This window comes from Cyanistes caeruleus, chromosome 2, assembly GCF_971803275.1.
Source record: "Cyanistes caeruleus chromosome 2, bCyaCae1.hap1.1, whole genome shotgun sequence".
Lineage (NCBI taxonomy): Eukaryota > Metazoa > Chordata > Aves > Passeriformes > Paridae > Cyanistes > Cyanistes caeruleus.
Window position 1 is genome coordinate 35,950,909 of NC_141702.1, and position 20,165 is coordinate 35,971,073.

The 20,165-nt window shown below is 40.8% G+C and overlaps 2 long non-coding RNA genes across 3 annotated transcripts in view; both read right to left on the reverse strand.

Moving 5' to 3' along the window:
• Window positions 1-718: 718 nt before the first annotated feature.
• LOC111925742 (uncharacterized) overlaps window positions 719-20,165 on the reverse strand; it is a 54,153-nt gene continuing 34,706 nt past the window's right edge. The window contains exons 4-6 of one of the 2 annotated variants that reach the window (XR_015283021.1): window positions 7,468-8,264; window positions 3,170-3,365; window positions 719-1,873 (exon numbers count right to left, since the gene is read on the reverse strand). This is a non-coding gene — a long non-coding RNA (uncharacterized LOC111925742). The remainder of the gene's footprint in view (window positions 1,874-3,169; window positions 3,366-7,467; window positions 8,265-20,165) is intronic. The other variant, XR_002862428.2, reaches the window with a different exon arrangement.
• LOC111925743 (uncharacterized) lies at window positions 14,983-18,153 on the reverse strand. Its single transcript, XR_002862430.2, has 3 exons — window positions 18,076-18,153; window positions 17,950-17,991; window positions 14,983-16,394 (listed from the first exon to the last, which is right to left on the reverse strand). It is a non-coding gene; the product is annotated as an uncharacterized LOC111925743 (long non-coding RNA).

Here is a 20,165-nt window from a genome sequence, read left to right on the forward strand (position 1 = left end):
TAAATAAAGGAAAATCAGGCTGCTGAGAGGCCCAGTTAAGTAGGAGTTTTTTGGGGGTTTTTTGCATTTGATGTAAGGAATTGGCTTATGCTGAAGATGATGCATGGAGTTATTTGCTCTCTACCCAGAAAGGGCAAACAGCTTTATTTCAGCAGAGAAGTTCAGGCCATCTTTGTTTTAGCTGGGGAAACAGATTGTAAAATATATCAATGCTTAGTAGTTTGGGATGTGTACAGAGTAAGTTCTGGGATCATCTTGCTTTAGGGAATTTTGGTAAGACATGTGCAATAGTAATATACCGACACATACATACAATAATGATGATAAGGTAACCATGGCAATGATGATAAGACAGAACTGATTCCAATATACACATGTCAACCACAGAGGAGAGATCCATGAAAATAAACTGTTTAAGAAAATGAGTATGTCAGATGCATATGCTCAGGCCTAAAAGCCACTTGTGCAAAGGGTAGCTGCTTTACCCATTAGAATACCTTCTACCCTCTTGTTCCTTTTTTCTTCTTGTTAAACTACAGGTTTTATACCCTTCAGGTGATGGACATGAAGGGTATAAAAGGCTTTTTGATAGATTTGCTTTCTTAATTTTAGCACCAGAGTGAGTTAATAAGGGTTTTGGATTCTGAGGCAGCCATACAAATACCACAGTAATAATTTCTGTTTGATTGGATAGGCAAAGCAAGTACAGGACAAAATGTTTGAGCATTTCTACTTTTATCTCAGAATAAACCTGAAGTCAGACCCATAATTTCTTTTAAAATTAGAGGCAACAATTTCTGTCTGAGATGCCTGTACTATCATCAGAGGCTGACAATGGAGTGGCAGGTCTGGGAAGGGGGATGATGCGCAGTCCATGTGCTGTGCAGGCCAAGCTCAGGCACATGCACAGCCTCCTGTGCAGTCACAGGAGCCCAAACAGGGTTTACAGCTCCACTGTTGAGTCCCAGTCTCTCTCAGTGACACACATGGCATGTCACCATCCAGGTAGCACAGTGATCTCAGAGATGTAAAGAAGAGCAGCAGGTAAAGAGGAAGAGCTCAGCAGGGAGGTCTTCAGAGATGAAGAACAGTAGTTTTTCAAGCAGTAACCAATCCCATAAACCTGATTAAGAAAAAAAAATCCCATTTATTTTAGCAGGAATTTTCCTGTGTTAGGCTTACAATATTCAGCCCACTGCAATGTATTTCACGAGCCTTTGATTGCAAACATGGTTCACAGGTCCATAGGCTTGGATTAGCATTGTTAAAGACACTGAATTTTCCACTCCTCCATCTTTCAGGCTTGCAGCTTCATGGCAGTATCAACAGTTGCTTTTTTCCTCCTTGAAACAGAAAGGAAAAATACAAATTTGCAACATTACAAATCTGTTTTGCATAAGTCCTTGGGCCAAAGCCCAAGTTCTGATGGAACTCTGTTGCCTGGAGTTGTATATATTTTCTTCCTGCATTTTGCTCCAGAAGTGTCATCACTGTAGGCAGTAAGATGATTTGGTAAGAACAGTTGCAGAGATTATCACAAAGAGATCCTGACCTCAAACCTAATCCAAATCTCTGTCTAATACTCTTCACATTGAGTCCAACGTACTGTGCACTAAATGATGCTCTTGGCATCTCTTGGACCAGGCAGCAGAAGAAGGAGATGAATGCATAAAACAGGAAATGGATCATGGCCAACTGGTAGTGCAGAAACCATGGCGGGTCATTTCCAAAACAACAAATGAGCCTGGCAGGCTGGCATGTCTTTGTGCAGTGACCTGGATCAGGCAAGTGTTGAAGACCTCATCTGCGTGGGCTGGTTTTGTTGCTGTAAGATGAGCTTAGGAGGCCCTGCTAGTCTGCAGGCACAGAGCAGCTGTGTGAGGGAAAGAACAAGAAGAACTTGAGATATAAGTCAAACTTGTAACTGCAAGACATTTACAAATCATCTGAACTATGGTCCCCATTACTCAGAGCCTTCTTCTCTCCAAGACAGATATCTATCCAGCAGGGAGGAGGAGAGGAAAGTCAAAGCACAGATCTCAGCCAATTCCTTTCACTGATTTTTTTCCCTTCAGTTTTCAAGTGGGGAAAAAAGGCATCTGAGGAGCTGGGAACATCTAGTCAGGTCATTAGATGTTCATGAGCCCAGCTGAGCTCAGAGCCCACCAGGGCAGGTAAAACACAAACAAACCATACAAAATGCTCTCTGCTGGAATGGGATCTGCAGGATAAAGAAGGAAAAGGGTGGAAGGGGAAACAGAGGCAGAGAAAGATGATGGGATTTGTCTTGGTTTGCTGCTGACCACAGTGGTGGGCACTGAACTCCCAGGAAGAGGTTGGTGAGACAACATGATGCCCCCAGCTAATGGCTGTCCTGGTGGGTACCCTCTGGTTGGTCAGGGTAGACCCCCAGTGTACAGAGAGAAGAATCTCTTCTGATGTAAAAAAAACACCTAGTAACAATAACACTAGGGTTTTGGTGTTTACAGATGTCACTGTTAAATGAGAATGATCAAATTAGTTCACTGTAACTTGATGTCAAGGTAAAATAGAACAAAAGATGAAGGGACCAGAAGCTTTTTTGTTGTGACACCAGAGAGCACATAGAAGAGGCAAAAAAATGAAAGAGAACAGGGAATAAAGACATTTGAAAAGCTTTTCCTCACAGCTTTTGTTTAAAGGAGAGCTATGTATTTATATGTACTTAATGTTTCTTTCTTGTTTTTCAGGCAAAGAACAGGTGAGAACTCAAAAAAAATTGCTTTTTAAGTCCCATTGTATTTTCTCTCTGTTTTTTAGCCTTACAAGTTTTGTTATGTGGCTCAAAAACATCTTACGTCAGTTATGCTTTAGATTTCTTTCCATCACTAAGGCTTTCAGCAAATAGTTTTCTCCACAGAAACACTTGGGGGCTGGATATTAAAAACTGTAAGTTCTAGAACCTGATACACGAGTTGATGAAGTATAGGTGAAAATGAAGACAAAGACAACTTTCTTGCAAAAGAGGCAGTTGGAATCACAATGAGAATTAGACTGTACAAGGTGCATTCCTGACACCAGACAAGTTTTACTCATTCTTCTTTCTGAGCTTGTTACTGATGCTATTACAGATAAACATGTTGACAGCTCATCTTAGGAAAAGAAACATCTCATCTATGTAGAGAAATACCTGCAGGATGGGGTGCATGGCTGCATAATCTATACAAATCCTTGGGCAGAAAAACTGCATCTGTCTGGACAGACAGGCAGAAAAACCTTCAATATTATCGTCTACATCTTCAAGTCCTCGGTAAGAAACCAACCCAGGACTACTAGCTACAGTAGGCTGTGCTGAATTTTGGAGCATTTTTATGCTGAGATTGAATCTGTGCAGAGAAAAGAAATTCTGATTAATGCAAATTTTCAAGGTCTTCATACAAGTTTTCACCATGAAACCCTTACACTTCAAAATTCTTCACAAAAACTTTTTGAAGATTTTAGGAATGATAGTTAATTTTAATTTTATTTCTCAGAAATGTTGTTACAATATAAAATAGAATACACAATTAAACAATTCAAAGGAACACAATGCCTTCAACACTAGAAACCTTGATGTTTAAATACAAAAAACAGGATAGTTCAAAACAGGATAGTCTGATATCAGAGCTACTTTTACTGTTCAGACTGGAATTTGGCAAAATCGACATGGTTATCTAATAGAAAATTGTACTGCTAGGTTTTTTTCCTGTCTAGTCCTCATGGACATCTGCTAAAATGGATACAAATTATTAACTATTTATCAATTAACATTTTTCCTTGCTGTACAACAAAGTTTATTGAACAAGTAATGTAGCTGGTTCTATGACATACTTTTAAGGGAAAACAGCACTTTGTTTTATATGAAATTTTATGCAGCTTACAAAGGACTTTTTTATTTTACAAACACACTTCGTAAAATTGCACTAAAAGGCACTAACAAATGATTGGGAAAGGATACAAAAATATCTGACTGTATCAAATAATCAAATTATTTATTTAAACACCACACATATTCAATAGGAGATTGAGTACTATCCTGTAATAGGGTCATAACACAACTGATCCTATGGTACATTGGGGAAGTGACACTGTCACATTCCACAACCAGCCTTGGACATGATAACTGTGTAGACAGGGTGAACAGAAGCTTTACGAAGAACAAAAAAACCAAAGAACATTTTAGAGTTTAAAAAAGTATGCAGAAATCCCAAAAGTTGCCCTTTACTAGGTAGACCTAAGACACTGTTGCTTATGACCTACAGAGTTACAGCCACAAGGGAAGTCTGGGATCCCCTGTGAAAGAAGCTTTCTGAATTTGAGATGGTCATGAACTGGAGCTGTACAAAGGCACTGAACTCCAGAATAATACACAGGGGAAAACAGAAAATTCAGTAAGTCAGGAGCAACGGGAAGGAATATTAGAAGTTGGAAGGCATCACCCTAGGAATGAGGATCAGGTCACACTTGATCACACTTCCAAAGGAGTGGAAGGGCTGTGTTAATTCATGGGCTAGATGAACAGAAACAGAAAGAGGTGCAATAGCACGACATATGAGTTTATCTACTTAAAAAAACCCAGCTGTGAGTTGAAGTTTGCTAACTGGGAATGACAGGGAAGAAAGAGATGGGGGGATACATTCAGTTGACCATAGCTATGACATTTCCATAGGTAAGATAGGCCAACTGAGCTATTCCCACTTGATACATGAACACAACTGTTTTGGAGACTTAATCTGGACTTTTGCATGCAACTCTAATTATTCATGTTACAGAAGGCAGCTTAAAACTAGACCTGGCAAATGAAGAACTGGTGTTAGGAATGTTAGGAATATCCAGGGAATGGAAACAGCTACAAAAGTGAAGTCTGAAAGAAATTATATATATATTATATGGTAAAGAACCATAAATTCAGTGCTTGCAGTTACAACAACATGATGTTTTCCTGAAAAGATTTATACCACTTCCTTGCAGAAAGTGGTATAAAACAGCCCATGCAAAACTCCATGCCCAGGACAGCTTGCTAAAACCTAATCCAGCTGTTTTTACACTGCCTTTTATCAGACAGCTTATGGCAGAGTTTGGCATTTATAAACTCAGAGAGCAAATGCTGAGACAGAATCTGATTGCCATCCATAAATATGCTGAAGGTGGGAAAGGGAAAGCAATAGAAAGGAACAAGAGCTATTGAAGCTCCAGGACAACGATGTCACCTGGACAAGAGATAAGAACTGGTCATAAGCAAATTCAGTCTGGAATTCTGAAGTAGGATTTTACCTGTCTAGTAGCTGGACCCTTACCTGTAGGATAGCTGGAGAATGGTTGTGTAGTAGAAAATGCAGGAGCAGAAAACTTAATTGGTTTTACAGTTTCATCAAACTGGAACTCAATATTTTAAAGGGATTTCATGGCATAGCTCTCTGAAATAACTGAGAACCGGATTCAGTGATCCAGAACATTGCTTCTAATTCTATTTTGCTAAAATACAGCTGTAAATAATATGCCCAGAAAACATGAAAGACAACAACAACAACAACAACAACAACAAATCCTCTGAAAAAAAAGCATAATGAGGAAAATAGAAAATAGGTACAGAGGGCAGCACCACAGTTCCCAGAGAAAGAAGAATCTGAACTGGAAAGCAAAAGATGCACAGAGAAAGGAGATAGCACTAGGCAACAAATCAGAGTCATCTAGTAAAAAAACCCAGAACAACATTGTTTATGTCAGAAACACTGTGATTTAGTGTCCTTATTAATAATATAGGAAATATGAGCTGTACACAAAGGGCTCCCACAGATGACCCTGGCCTGGGAGGACCTGAAAGGTCAGTCAGAATGTGGAAATAACACAGAGTGACCTACTGAGTCTGGGGACATTACAAGAGAAAATAACAAGATGAGTTTCCACTTGTAAGCATGAAAATATACCTGAGGCAAAATCCTCCAAAACACTTGTAGTCAATGGCAAACTGCTAGCAGGAATACTGAAACACTTTGCAATGAGAGTGGGTGGCCAATTGAACATAAGTGCACATTACAGTTTGGCTGCAAAAATGTTGATGCAATTTTAGGGTAAAGTTCCCTAGATATTTGAATCTAAGGCAATAGAGATCTATTTTCTACATCATTTTAATGCAAATGTATCTGGAATAATACACCCAGTTGGGGGAGTTGCTGTGCATGGACAAATTGATAAAAGGAGGGTGGAAAACAATAAAAAATATCAGGAACCTAGACAGACAGCCTTACAAAGCAGATTTAAAAGCTCTGTCTGTATGAACAACAAAAGTCCTTTCAGCCCTGTTTTAATGTGAAGCCATGCTAAGCAGGTATAGATTCAGAAGACAGGAATTCCAAGGGGGAGGTAACACCTTAGACTACTACATAGAAATAGAAGTGCCAAATGGGGTGAAACTAGCAACATGACACCATAGGGTGAGTAGCAGGAAAACCTTTCAAGATGTACTCAGCTGTAGAAAAGCTGCTGGGGGATCTGGTGGAAGCCTGGTCACTCAGGATTTTTACAAGGCTGGACAAAACATTAGAAAATGTACCATAGGGAGCAATTCTTTGCTGGCCAAGAGCAGTGAAGCAGATGATCTAATAGGCTTCTTGCATCTCTAACCTCTACAGCTTTATGATTTCTTACTGTAAAGCACAATATTTCAAGAGGAAAAAGAAATAAATACAAGGTAAAATATTAGATGGCAAGAAGCCCCAACAAACAAACACAAAACAGATGGAGGATGAATGAAGTTCTGTCCTTTTGCCTTTCTGTATTTAAAGGAGTTGCTTCTGGCACATTGTTTTCTTGTCAGAGACATTTCATTTTCTTTCTTTCACTTACCATTTTCTCTCACTACAAAAGCAGAAATAGCCACTTGGGATTGCTGATGTCTTTCTAAGGAAGGATACTGCTCTCATGCTGTGGAACAGCATCAAGGCTTTGGTCAGTCAGAACATAAAAATCTCATTGTTTTCTTTAGGAACAGATTTCTTTTAAAATCAAGCCCTAAGCAAGTACATGCATCATGGTATATTCCCCAGCATAGCATTCCTGCTCCTCTTCTTCATCTCTTTACTCCCCACTTCCAGTACAGACTTACATTTTACCACTTTCTTCACCCTTACTTTTGTAGAAGCTGAGCATTCTCAAGTCCATACTACCTTTAGGGAGAATTATGTATGAACAGCATGTCAAAAAAACCAAACAACCCAGGGACAAGAGTTCAGTTTTTCAATGTGCATTCATTTGTCCCATTCATCATTAGTGGGACTTGTGAGACCTCTGGTGTCTTTGAAATTTTGATCAGCACATAGGTCCTGATGACAGGCAAATGCACTTTCAAAGGGAATAATAAACTGGCTTTCAGAAGTCATGGCAGCTTTGACATACAAACATGTCTGCTAGATAGATATATAACACAAGACTATGCACCTCGGCTCTTACCTCTGTCTGCCCTGGAGCATTTTCACAGCACGTGGTCCCCCTCAAACACCAGGCTACAATCCATATGAGATCAACAGGGTTACTGAAACCTTGAGGCATTGTTTCAAAATACTGTTTGAGCAGAGACTTCTTTGCCAAGGTTTTTTTATTGGGAGTTTTTGTAGAGAAGGAGCAGCATAGGTGGTAAATATAAGAGGGCAGTTTGTGTGCGTCAGAGCTTCCCAAAGCAGAAGTTTCAGCAACACTTCCTAAAGACAGATGTGTAATATTACTTCCTCAAAACCTACTTTTAGATAGTAATAAACTGTGATTTTGGTCATGACAATACCTTTAAATTGGGTGGTGGAAAATGGTTTTATGCAGGGGAAAAACTGTTTCTATTTCTTGTCAAATCACACATTCTGTACATAGACTACGAGTATTTTATCTATCAGTCAACTGCAGCGAGCTTCAGGTGAGTAACTGTGATTTACCACAGAGCAAGAACTGCACGTGCATTGTGAGAAGGGAGCTATTCAGCCTAGAAAATTAATCCAGGATTTTAAAGTTTCTGCTGGGATAGTTAGCCTGTCAGGACCAGGAAGTCCCAGGGGAATGTCCTCCAGCACATGGCTAGTTTTCAGAAAATAAGCAAACCCAGCAGAGATGCTGTTGAGCAGCTGGTGGTCTGAAGATGCTTTGGGTGCCAGTTTCATTTTACTTCTCTTTGCCATGAGTCAGTCCTTCCCAATCTACTTTAGTGCTTTAACATTTTGACTTCTAGAGCTGGTGCCAGCCCCATTGCAGCTCAGGAAACACTGGAGGAAAAAAAAAAAGAAAAAAAAAAGAATTAAAATAAATCTGAATCCTGAAGTAGCCTTAACACAGGCTGTGGAAGAGTAGAGCCTCCCTGATGGCAAGCTTGTGGTCAGAGGGCTGCGTGGAGTATCTGGGAGAAGGGGATCTGCTTGAAATGGCTGTCTCACAAGACATGAGGGAAAAAGAGATTCCTATTTACCTCATAAAACTACTGGCAGCACATACAGATTTGTCACGGTTTGTGATATTAATTATAACAAAGGGATGTGGGACTTTCAGATTTTACATCTCAGCTTTGCATTGCTGACAGCTCACTGCTCATCAGTTCCAGTTTGGGGGATCTTCTCAACTATTTTTAGTTACCTAAATATCTGGCATATAGTCTGAGCTTGTCATTTGCCTTTCCTTTAGAATCAGTGGAGAGGGCCATGACTTGGTGAGTTGTCCCATCCTGTCCTGCAGGACTCCGAGCTTGAGCGGGGGTGTCACACTGGGGACAGCAGTGCTCACTGATCTACAAGCAAAGGTGCTTGAAACAGACTGAGAAAATGGCTTTGCTCACACAATTAGGAAATCTGGTTTTGTGCTCAGCTAAAGCGCTGAGTGAGAGAAAAAAGCAACAAAGCATCAGGGAGAGAAGGTATGAACCATGTCTTCATGCTCAGATTTGCCCAATGTCTTTAGAAATTACAATAGGGTCTCTGATATTTTTATCTTGACATGTCAGTGCATGAACACCCTTGCTTACACAGGATAATCACAGGGACATAAAAGCAATACAACCCAGGAAGACAGAAACACTTGTAAACACCTCTTCAGACAAAATAGAAAACTCAGCATACTGAGCTCTGCCTGACTTTTAAAATCCTCATTTCCTCACTCCTGACAGGTGTGAACAGGACACCATCCTGTCTGGGGAGTGTCTTCTAAAGGAAACACATACAGTAAATGAAGCTTGATTTTAAGTTAGAGAATGACACGAGTCCAAACCATCTGGCTTGTAACACAGCTTCAATCTCCCTCCCTCTTTACAAAACTAAGGTTCAGCCTTTTGTGTTGCCTTGAGGACTGTCCTTTTCTCTTCTTCAGGCTATGTGGCCCTTATGTTCATACAGCCCCTGGGGGAAAAAAACCCCAAATTTAAACCAAAGCAAAACAACCCAAAATTCATCCTGGGACAAAAAAAAATATGTTGGTGACTCGTTATGCCACACAGAGTGCCCATTACTTTTGTTGACTTCAAGGACGTAGTCACTCACAGAGAACGGGGTGGTAATATTTACATTGGGATTTCAAGGAAGACTGCTCCTATAAATTAGTAAAAGGCATGAGTCATCCCAGCACAGTGTTTGATCCAAGAGATGCAGTTATCAGCCCAGCATAACACTCTAGCATCTGTCCAAAACACTGCACACCCTCATTAGCACGCTATTCCTGGGAGCTAAGCAGGCTGAAGGTTGCAAAGAGGTGCTATTGTTATACCAGGAGTAATTCTTATGTTTTATTGATACCCAATAAACTGTGTGTTAGCCTGAAAGCACAGAGAGAGAGAGAGAGAGAGAGAGAGAGCAGAGGGCTGGAGCAGTCTGTTATATAACACTCAAACACAGGGAGTGGAACTGGCCAAATCTTTTTCAATTACTTTTTTTCAATAAATATCTGGTTTGGGGAGGAGGACCATCTGAGCAATTTAATAATTAATAAGAATACATTCATCCTGCTGTACAGCTGGACACATCACCTGTGAATAAATCCCCCTGATAATATATCTGTGTATCTTCATAATATTTTTTCATTCTGCTTTTTTCGACTTTTTTTTTTTTTTTTAAATTTTTTTTTTGTGTCAGTCTAGTCCCAGTTGTCCTAGAATTTTCCTGGAAATCAAGTAGCGAGATAACTACTTGGGGGAAAGGGAACAAGCATGTGGACCTCAGGCACTTGCCTGTTCAGGAGCAGAAGTGATGTTTGCAATGATTAGGGCTCATGGAAATGCAGAGAACCTGGCTGGTGAGCTCCACAGATTAGGTAATGTGACAGGACTCTGGAAAAGACAGACAAATATGGGTGCTGAGCACAAGCTGGGAATTACTGAGGGTGTCAATTAACCTTGCAGATCACAGGGTTTATTAGGCTGAATTATTTATCCCACAGATAAAACACTGAAAGAAAGTAAGGCATCATTAAACAGCACAGCCTTGCACAGAGTTTAGGCAGTGAACCAAGTTTCCGAACAATTTAATTTATTAGGGATCTAAATTGTACTAGATTATCAAATCAAGTGGAATAGAGGGAGGCAATGCATTTTTATGTTCAGTGCCTAGAATGTAATAAGTGTGTTATTCCATTCATGCCATGTCTCAGCCTGAGATATGAAGAGAAAGGAATATTTCCTCTGTAGGGTAATTTTCCATTTTATATCCATTTTTAAAAACTGTCAAACAGTTGTCATGAAGGAAAAACATTTCTAGTTTATCATTGAAGCTTGAAACCTGTTAAATGTTAATGTAAAATAGAGCACTACATATAGTCCCAATACAATGGGAAAAAGCTTAACTGTTTGAAGTCTGTCTTTGTGAAGATTATACCCTGGCAGAAAAAGACAATAGGAGAGTTTTGCCTTGGGAAAAGAGAGATTGACAGGTCTGCATGTTTTTCTGCAATCAATATTGTAGACAGAGCTCTTCTTACACAGTGGGGTTCAATTAAAGAAAAAAACCAGGAGAATTTGGGGGAATTCCCTAAAGAGTTCAAATCCTTTCTGAGAGGAGGGAATGTTTTTTTTTTTCAAGATGAGCTTGCATGAAAAATTCATGCAGTGGATGGATACATTCATACAAAAAAGAAATTTGATAAATAAATAATTGTTTTAATACTGAGTCACATAGCAGTTGCCCGTCCATATTGACCACTTCAGTTGCAAAACTAGTCCTTAGTGTAAACATATATAAAATTAAATCATCCAGAAAAACAAAATAAAGCAAAAGGTCATCTATGTTAACTGAAGCAAGTGGTTCATACTAAAGTCTCTCACAACATCCAGGAAATAAGAAACTGCTACATGCAGACAAGAAACTGGTACGGGGATGAACACAAAGAGACAGACAAAACACAGCATGAAAATGGGTGATAAGCAGAGATTTGCAGCCATCAGGAAGGAGAGAAGAGGAGGCAGCTGTGAAGACAGGAGGCCGGAAAAGATAGACGAATTGAGCTGGAAATATATACAGTTATGATAGCGACTATGAAAGCGATTACATGAAGCTGCAATTAGCTAGCTGTACTCGACTGCTATTCAGTCATACTTGCAGCCCTCTCCTCATTTTCCCCCATATTGACTGCATGAGAGTTGGTTATCTTTGTTGGAAAAGAGTTATGTACAGAACACCTGGGATGAGCAAATAAAGTGCCAGCCTGGTCTACAGTCCCTGCATCTCCAGGCCATGGAGAACTGCAAGAGGACGGGAGCTCAGGGAGGGCTCGTCACCAAGCACAGCCTGCATTTCTACTGCACTCCTTCCCCACTAGGAAAGCAAAATCCAAGAGGGAAAGCTGTAATGCTTTTTCATTTAGTAATATCTGTGTCTTTGGTACCTGTCATTTCCCCTCCCTCATCTTTTGTCCACCTTGGCATGGTTGTTCTCTGTGTTGTCTCACATAATTTTATAACCTCAGTCAGTTGTCCCCTCAGATATCTACAGCTCACTAAACAGTCCTGTAAACCACTCTCCTTTCCTTTTCTGCACCTTTCTCCACCTGCCTTCTCCCCTACCCATGCCCCTTGCTACAAGAAACCTTCCTTTATGTTTCTCTCACAATGTCTCTCTGCACAGTCATATTCTTTGGCTACATGATTCTGTCTGCACCAAGGGAAGCCCTAGGACATAAGATTGAAACAGCCTTTTCTTCAGTCACAGGGTAAGCGGCCCCAATGCTGGCATGATCCTGACAAATTAGATAAAATATTCTCTAAAAAGCTAGGAAAATCTCACAATCACTGGCCCTTGATCTCACAGGGGACTTCAGCTTATCAGATGTCTGCTGGAAATATGAAACAGCACAAAGGAAGAGTTCTAGAAGGTTCCTGATACAACTGGTGAGCAAGGCAACTAGGGAAGGCAATCATGAAGTGACAGAGATTGTTGGAGAAGTAAGGAGTAGGATCAGCAGAACTACTAGCTTGGTCTTCTGGGGGACAAACATTGGCCTGTTTAGGAGACTGGTTGGGAGAGTACCTTGAGAGGCAAAACTAAGGGCAAAGGAGTCCAGGAGAGCAGGACATCCTTCAAGAAGGAAATCTTAGTGGTGAAGGAGCAGAGCACTCCCATGTGCCAAATGACAAGAGGGGAGGTGGGGAGGACCAGCCTGGCTGAACAAAGAGCTCTGGCTGAAATTAAAGAAAAAATTACCTTTGGAAGAAGGGGCAACAACTTAGGAGGACTACTGGGATGTCACATGAGGTTGTGCAGGGACAAAAAGGGGCCAAAATCCAATTGGAATTTAGGGCTAGTGGTGGTGCTGGGTCAACAGTTGGGCTCAATCATCTTAAAGGTCTTTTTCAGCCTAAGCGATTCCATGATTCATCTTCTTTTCCCTTCTCTGAAGGGGACTCCCAAAGTCTTGCTCTGAGCCTTTGTCTTGAGCTGTCCCCCAGTGAAAATGAGCTTGGCTTCCTAAGCCAAATAAAGACCAAATAAATGAGGAGAAAAGTCATGCCTCCCATCCTTCCCCCCCATAGCAGCAACTACCTTAGGAAAATAATTTTTTTCTATTTTTTTTTTTAAAGAAGACAGAATTAACTCTCCTTCAGCCTATGGTACTACAATAGTGCATGCTCTGCTTAGACTCATGACTAGGTTAGTCACCTTCAAGGTAGAGAACACTACGTAGTAAAAAATACTAATTTTTGAAGTTAACTAAAAACTAGAGGCTGATGGTTTTGTTTAGTTATAGGAGACATTCAAACTGCGTTGCTTAGCCCTAAACTGTGTCAATTACTATACTACATGTTTCACCACAAAGGAGCCCCTCTGGGAAGGAGTCTGGTGAGCAGGAGACCTACATGGTCATTGCAATAGTGAAGACAGGTTTTGGCAAATAACGCTTGGGCAGACAGCTAGGCTTATGTAAAATAACCTGAATCTCTGGTTTATCATTCTGTAAAATTCATTCTTGCAGTAAAAGGAGAAAACTCATGTGCCCGTGCATTTTTAAGGTCTTGTCCAAAAGACCCTACTACAGAAAACTCATTTAATCTACCTTAGAGGGATAAAGGGCTGAGTCAACCCTGCTAGGATTTGAACTTATCACTCCAGGGATCCTAATTATTGCAAATGTGGTGCTTAAACCACTAAACCCTTCTCTCCGGCTCTAATCACTTCTCAAAGAGTCCATTTTGATCCCCGAAGTTTACATAGCACCAGTGATAAAAGCAAAGTATTTAACAAAGTCTCTTTAAGCTGAGTATATCATTGTTCATATTACAGCAGGCTTAAAAGGGCTGGGCAAGGATGGGAACATTGTGCTGCAACAAAGATCACAGTAGCAGCATCATGAATTGCTTCTCAGCTCCACTCTCTCTTTTCCTTCTGCTACACAATAGAAAAATGGAGTGAGAGAGAGCTGAACCAAACTGAGCAAGCTCCTGCCATGCTGCACCCCTAACCATGGGTCTACTAGAAGGAGGTTTCATGTCATGTGTCTTGGTCACAGGCTGGTGCACGGCTGGAGGGTGACAGCTGAGTGAGCCTTGCTCCTGTCTGTACCCATACCAAGTGTCACCAGGAGCCATGCACTTGGGAATATTCCTGATAGGGGCACGACTCTGCTGCAGGAGCATGGGAGGCTTGGTGTGTGGGCATTGGGAGGGCACTGGTGCTGCAGGGTAGCAGCTGATAAAATACCTGTAACGGGAACTGCTAATGACAGCTCCTTGAGTTTCTTTGCTTATCTCAGGATGTTGGTAATATTTCTGCACAGTTTAGAAGGCAGAAGTGGAAGCTGATGAGAATCTCTTGACAAGGATCCTGGTTGGAGGTGGAAGGAAAAGCAGGGCTGAAGAATAAAAGGAAGATTTTTTTATTTCTTTTTTCCAAACTCTGAGCTTAAAAAAAACCATATCCCATGTTCCTCCTCAGAGATAACATTGCAGCTAATAATTTTTCCTTTTATTCCCCGGGAGAAAAGGGAATTTTTGCGCACCCTTCCTCCTTCCATTACCTGGAGGGGATGCATTTTTTTCTACTAACACGCAGATAGACTAAATCTGAAATGCTAATGGACTGGCAGTGTTTGCAGTGGGGTGAACAGTTTTCTGCTGGAAGGCTGGTTGGCAGGATACCGTCCTGCAGTCATTGAATCATTGCACTGAATCACAGCCATGTTGGCAGGATCCCATTCTGAGGAAGTTCACAGTACTGTCAAACACCTGCTGTTGCCATTGAATGGTATTATGCAAGATCTGAAATTCTATTTATCGAAATCCCTATTTGATTTTTTTCCCCCATCCTTTTCAGTCACTAGTCTCAAATGACTGCAGCAAAACCTGTTCCCAAGAGCATTTTAATTCAGTCTGATGCCAGTTCTCATAGGGTGAAAATTTGCTCTTCTTTGTGCTGATGCAGAGATTCCAAGGTAGCACAGGATACAAAGACACACAGTCATTCCTACAGCATGTGCTCTGCAGAGTTACTCAGGTAAGAAGATCAAACAGACTTTGACTCATAGAAGGCAAACCACTTTTTATTTCCTTTGAAAGCCCTAGTTGTACAGCCTGGTGGGAGAGTCCACTGCTATAAATAGGTTTTATCTCCTAGTCTTCTTAGAGACAGTGGTCATTTCAAGTTTGAGCCACCATGATGGGAAGCTTGGCTTACACACAACTAAGAAGTGAACAATGCCAGGTTATTAGAGTTAGAGAACAAGTATGTTCTTCTTTCTATTCAGTCATAAGATATAGTAATTTAAAGTGGTATTTCACTGGTGTGACCCATACCTTCTGTCCTGCCAAACAGCCCATTTCACCTTGAGGTTTTGGGGCCCTTTCTCAAAAGCAGTAGCTCCACTCTGTCTCTTTGGCTTTACTCCCAGCCCAGCTGGAATCAAGCATCTCTGGTATATCCCTGCCCCAGGACAGCCCCAGCCATCCCAGCTTTCCAGCCACCTGGATCATGGCCAAATCTTCTCCTTTTTTTTATTTCTATAGACCTGCCATCCTCTTTCCTGCACTCCTCTAATTTTGAATATTCTGCTCTGCAAACACCACTCCCTGACTCTTTCCTCAACCAATGAATTTGCTGTCTGCACAAAAGAGTTCTCTTCCTGTCCAAACTAAAATATCTACTTGGTTAGCAATTCATGAGGAGATGTCAGTGAGTTATGCCAAACAGCAGCAGAGCTCTTCCTGTCAAAGCCCATTCTTTCCTGCTGGTTCTTTCTTAAACCATTGGATAACAGAGTGACCTTGCATCAAACTCACAGTCTATGTGTGAGCTTCTCTTTAGCTTCTTACACCCATCCCCTAGTTTAAATTTCTCCTCTTTTTTTAAAGTAAAAATAAAATCTAACTTGCTTATCCAGTTACACAATAAAACCCTCAACCAGGAGCTCATTAACTTGGGTCTCATTCTTGCTGCATCCTTTAGCATTAAAACAGCCTTTCCTTGCCAGTATTCCTCTGAGCACCTCTGCAAAAATAATTTTTGTAGCCTATCTGTTTGCTCGTGTTACCTCTCATTGTGAATCCCTCCACTGACTGCCTTTTCTCTGTTGTGTGGAGATATTGCTTGTCCCTGTGCTGTCATTTTCTTTTTAACACTTAAAAGGTGATTTCTGTCTCCCATTTGCCCATGGCTCTCATCTCTGCTGCCCCATTTGAATCTCAGACAAGTTCCTTTTCTTTCATACCATATTCTCCTCCATGATAACACCTGGAGTTTCAAACAGCATGTCCCCTAACAGGTGTAAAAAAATGCCTTGTTTTTGTCCTTGAAATCCTTCCTCTACACTTGCCTTGCAAGTGAGAGTTACAAAAGGCTTCATATAGTTAGGCTGGCAACAAGTTCTTCACAATGACCAAGAATCCCTCTCCAGCTGTACACTTCTTTCCTTCCTTCCACAAAAAGGCACCGTCTCTTCAGCAGATTGTGACACAATAAGATTTAACAAAAAAAAAAAAAAAAAATTCAAGTAAGTATCTTTAAAAGAGACCAAATCAAACAACAACAAAAAAAGTCTAGGAAAAACTGCAAGCCACACACAGTTTGGCACATGTATTTTAGAAGAGAGCCTCAAAATTAGTTTATATTTGTAGGAGGGATGTGACAGAACTTGCAACTGGGGTAACAGAGATTGGTTGCTGGGATATCATCAATGCAGAACTGTGTCCAAAGCCACTTGCTCCCCCCAGTCATGTGTAGAGCCTGTGGCAGTGCAAGGGCCTGGACCTCTCTCACAGTTCTCCAGCTACTGCCAAGCACTCAGACATTAATCATCTGCACACTTGCTGTCTTCAAGCTGATACAAGCTATTCACTTCTAAACTAAGAGCTTGGAAACAATGGCTTTTATAACCAGGAAGCAAGATAGTAATTAACATGACCTGTCTATCACCCAGATTATTAAACTGCATTTTAAATGTTTTGTTGCTGAAGATTAATTATGTAAATCTTCACAGGAGTCTCACACAACTGAAGGAAATATTAATGTTTGTTCATCAGCTCTGATTTTTAGCTCTCAGCAGCTTTCTAAAGGTTGTTGGAGTTCTAGTCTGCTATCAACATCATACAATTACCATTAGCAATAGCCCTAGTGCTTTGTGCTGCATGTAGCTAATAGCTCTGTGTGCATGTGCTTGACTAGAGCTTGTCACAGAGATTCAGACAAACACTGTCTGAACCTACAGACATGGGAGTTCAGGAGCTACAGCTCTGGCTGTGGTCACATCCACTGTAACCTGCTCCTAATTCTATGACCAAGAGTTTCCAGGTAGTTCATGGAAAAATACTGCTTAGTGAAAAATAAGCTGAATTTTTAAGACCATTGAAACATTAAATTTTTTAAATTATTTTTTCTCAGTGTAACACAGATGTCATTCAGAAAAGCAACTTTTAAGGCTTGCATAGACTCCTTTGAGCTTTTAATGTGCTGCTGGCAAGCAGAATCAGCTGAGAAGCATTATTTCTGCTGAAATTTTCATGAAGTTCAATTAAATTACTTTCAGCATGTCCAAAACTCATAGGCTCAATAGAAGAAAATATTTTGGCAAGATGATATTTTGTCAATAGCAGAATGCTAACATGAACCTGTGTCTTGAGGATTTTATGGGAATGTGATAATATGTTCAAGATCCAGCTTCAGTTTTTGCCACCAGCAACTCCACTGCTCAAAGTCACAGGATTTTGCAACCCAAGAGCTCTCCTGGACAGAAAGGAAACTGTGGTGCAGATGGAGCACCTCATTACAAAAGCACAGTAAGAAATGAAATTTAAACAGGGAGCAATGCTGCATTTTAAATTATAAGGAAAGGTGAGCACACTTGGCCACACAGTTTCAGATTCAGGATTTCTCTTTTGTACTCCAGGTCTCACAGTGATTTAAAAATTTATCTTTGTTGCAGAATTGAGATTTTCTTTAAAAAAAAATGAATCACTTTTAATAGAGCTAACCATGGGAAAATTATATGACAAACCTGTGTCTTGTTGATCCCACATATCTCAGTACATTGTTGACCCTGAAATAATAAAGGCAGAAATAAAAGATATCATTGATTTTCAGTCCTTCCCTAATGATCATGTTAGCAGAAAAACCCAGCCACCTTGTTTGTTTTATACAATCTCCAAGCACCTCCGTGCCTCCTCAAGAGCCAAACCAGCACTTATTAACACCCTGTTCCCCCGGGCTCCTTGTGGAACACTTGATTGCTGCTGCTAGTGGCTTTCAGGCATAACTGCACAAAATTAAAAAACAAGAGTGTTAAAAAAAAAAAAGCGTGCAAAATTAACATGCGAACAAACAACAGGGGCCACTCAACTGATTATATTTTCACTGTCATGTTGTATTAATTGAAGATTCCTATCCCATAATTAAAATGAAGCAGCCAGAGAAACTCCACCATGTTATACAGGGTGGCTGAATCAAAGGGTTGCTCTGAAGGGTTTACAGTTATGTACCCAGGGCTCTGAGTGAAGAGATCATTCTGATCAATGGCATTCAGAGCTTGGATCCCAATTTCCATGGAGTATAGGCTTGTGACCCAAGGTTTTGTTCTGGCCCCATCTTTAATTACAACCTGCTTTGGCTTTCCCTAACTCAGCTGCAATACTTGGCATGGACCTCCTGCATATTTAGATGACAACTAATGAGGATTTTTATTAAACTTGAGCCTCGGCTGGGTGGGAAAAGGGAACAGCTTTTTAGCATCAGATGGAAAAGACTTTTGCCTCTGGAATATTTCTCAGCACGAAGCAAAGAACTGGGGGAGGAGATGGTGATAGGAATGCTGTCAGTGCTGCCACTAATGGGGCCTGCCTGGGGCACACTGTTTGGTATCCCTTGGAAGGTGACCTTGACTGCTAACATTTACATTTTAGCAGCCATTTGGCATATTTGATTGTGTCTGCAGCAGAAAACCACACAATTCTCTGAGACACGTGTAGCTCAGATCAATGTCTTCAATGCCACTGTCCCCTCTGTCCTGCCATTCTCTGATGCTTGCTATTTAGTCTGAAAGTGCAGGCTACAAGAACACCACGGCACTGCCGCTTCTTATTAATGTGGGGAATCGATTCCATCAAGCATCATCCATACAGGCTGACTCAAGGTACAATCTGCAAATTAAAGGCCTTCTCAAAACAATTAAGTAACTGAAATGGGTAAGAAAAGAGCTTGTTGTCCAATGAACCAAACAGCTGGCCGTTATTATTTGCCTTTGGTGTGATTTATCAGGCTTGGACATGTGGGAGAGATGGTAGGTGTCTGCCAGAGGTATTGCTGGGTCAGATCCCAGAAAGCTTTGTGACTGCAGCTCCTGTCATTTCCTCACCCCACAGGATCTGTCTTGCAGAAGGTGGAGATTTGACAATAACTCCCAGTCCTTTCTGCCACATGTTTCAGAAGTTCAGCAGATGGCTGTGTGCTCCTACCACCTGGCCAAAGGGTGCTGTCACCCTTCCAAACACATGGCATTAGCACTTCTGAGGGACAGGCCAACCCACTGATGCTGATGTGCTCTAATTCACGATATCAGGATGGCTAAGAGCACACATGGGGCTAGATAGAATGGCTTACCAGATGGGTGGTAATTTGTTAAGCTGCAAAAGCTTTCAGTTGAGTAATCATAAGCTAGGGTCTTCAGCCAACATAAGAGTCATCTGGTTTGTCTTTAATATAATTGTAAAAAAAAGAAAATTATAATTTTGGACCATAGTGTGTGAAAATCCTTTTATTTACTTCAAATATAAGAATCTCCCTCTGCCTTCCCTCTCTGCTGCTGAAAATTCACACACTTATCAAAATAGTGATGCCCTTTGTCCTGGTACATTACTGTAATGCTAAAACATATGTTATATTAAATATTAACCAACTGCTAATTAGAACATGAAGAGGTGACTTTATATTGTCAATGGTTGTTTTCAGTTTCCTCAGACATAACAGGACAAGCTAACTTTGCTCCACAGTTAGCTTACATCAGCCTTGAGCTTGAGAAGCATTGCATCATCTCCTGAAATCAGGCTTGTGCTCCCTTTTGCATCCCAGTTTATGTACACTGGGAGTCTCCATTGTGGACAATATTGCCCAGGGTATGAGCTGATGAATTGAACTCTGGATTTCAATTCAGTTTTCCAACTGTCCTCCCAGGTGAGCAAGGAAAATCACTTTACCATGTTTCTCTTTCCCAGGTATAAA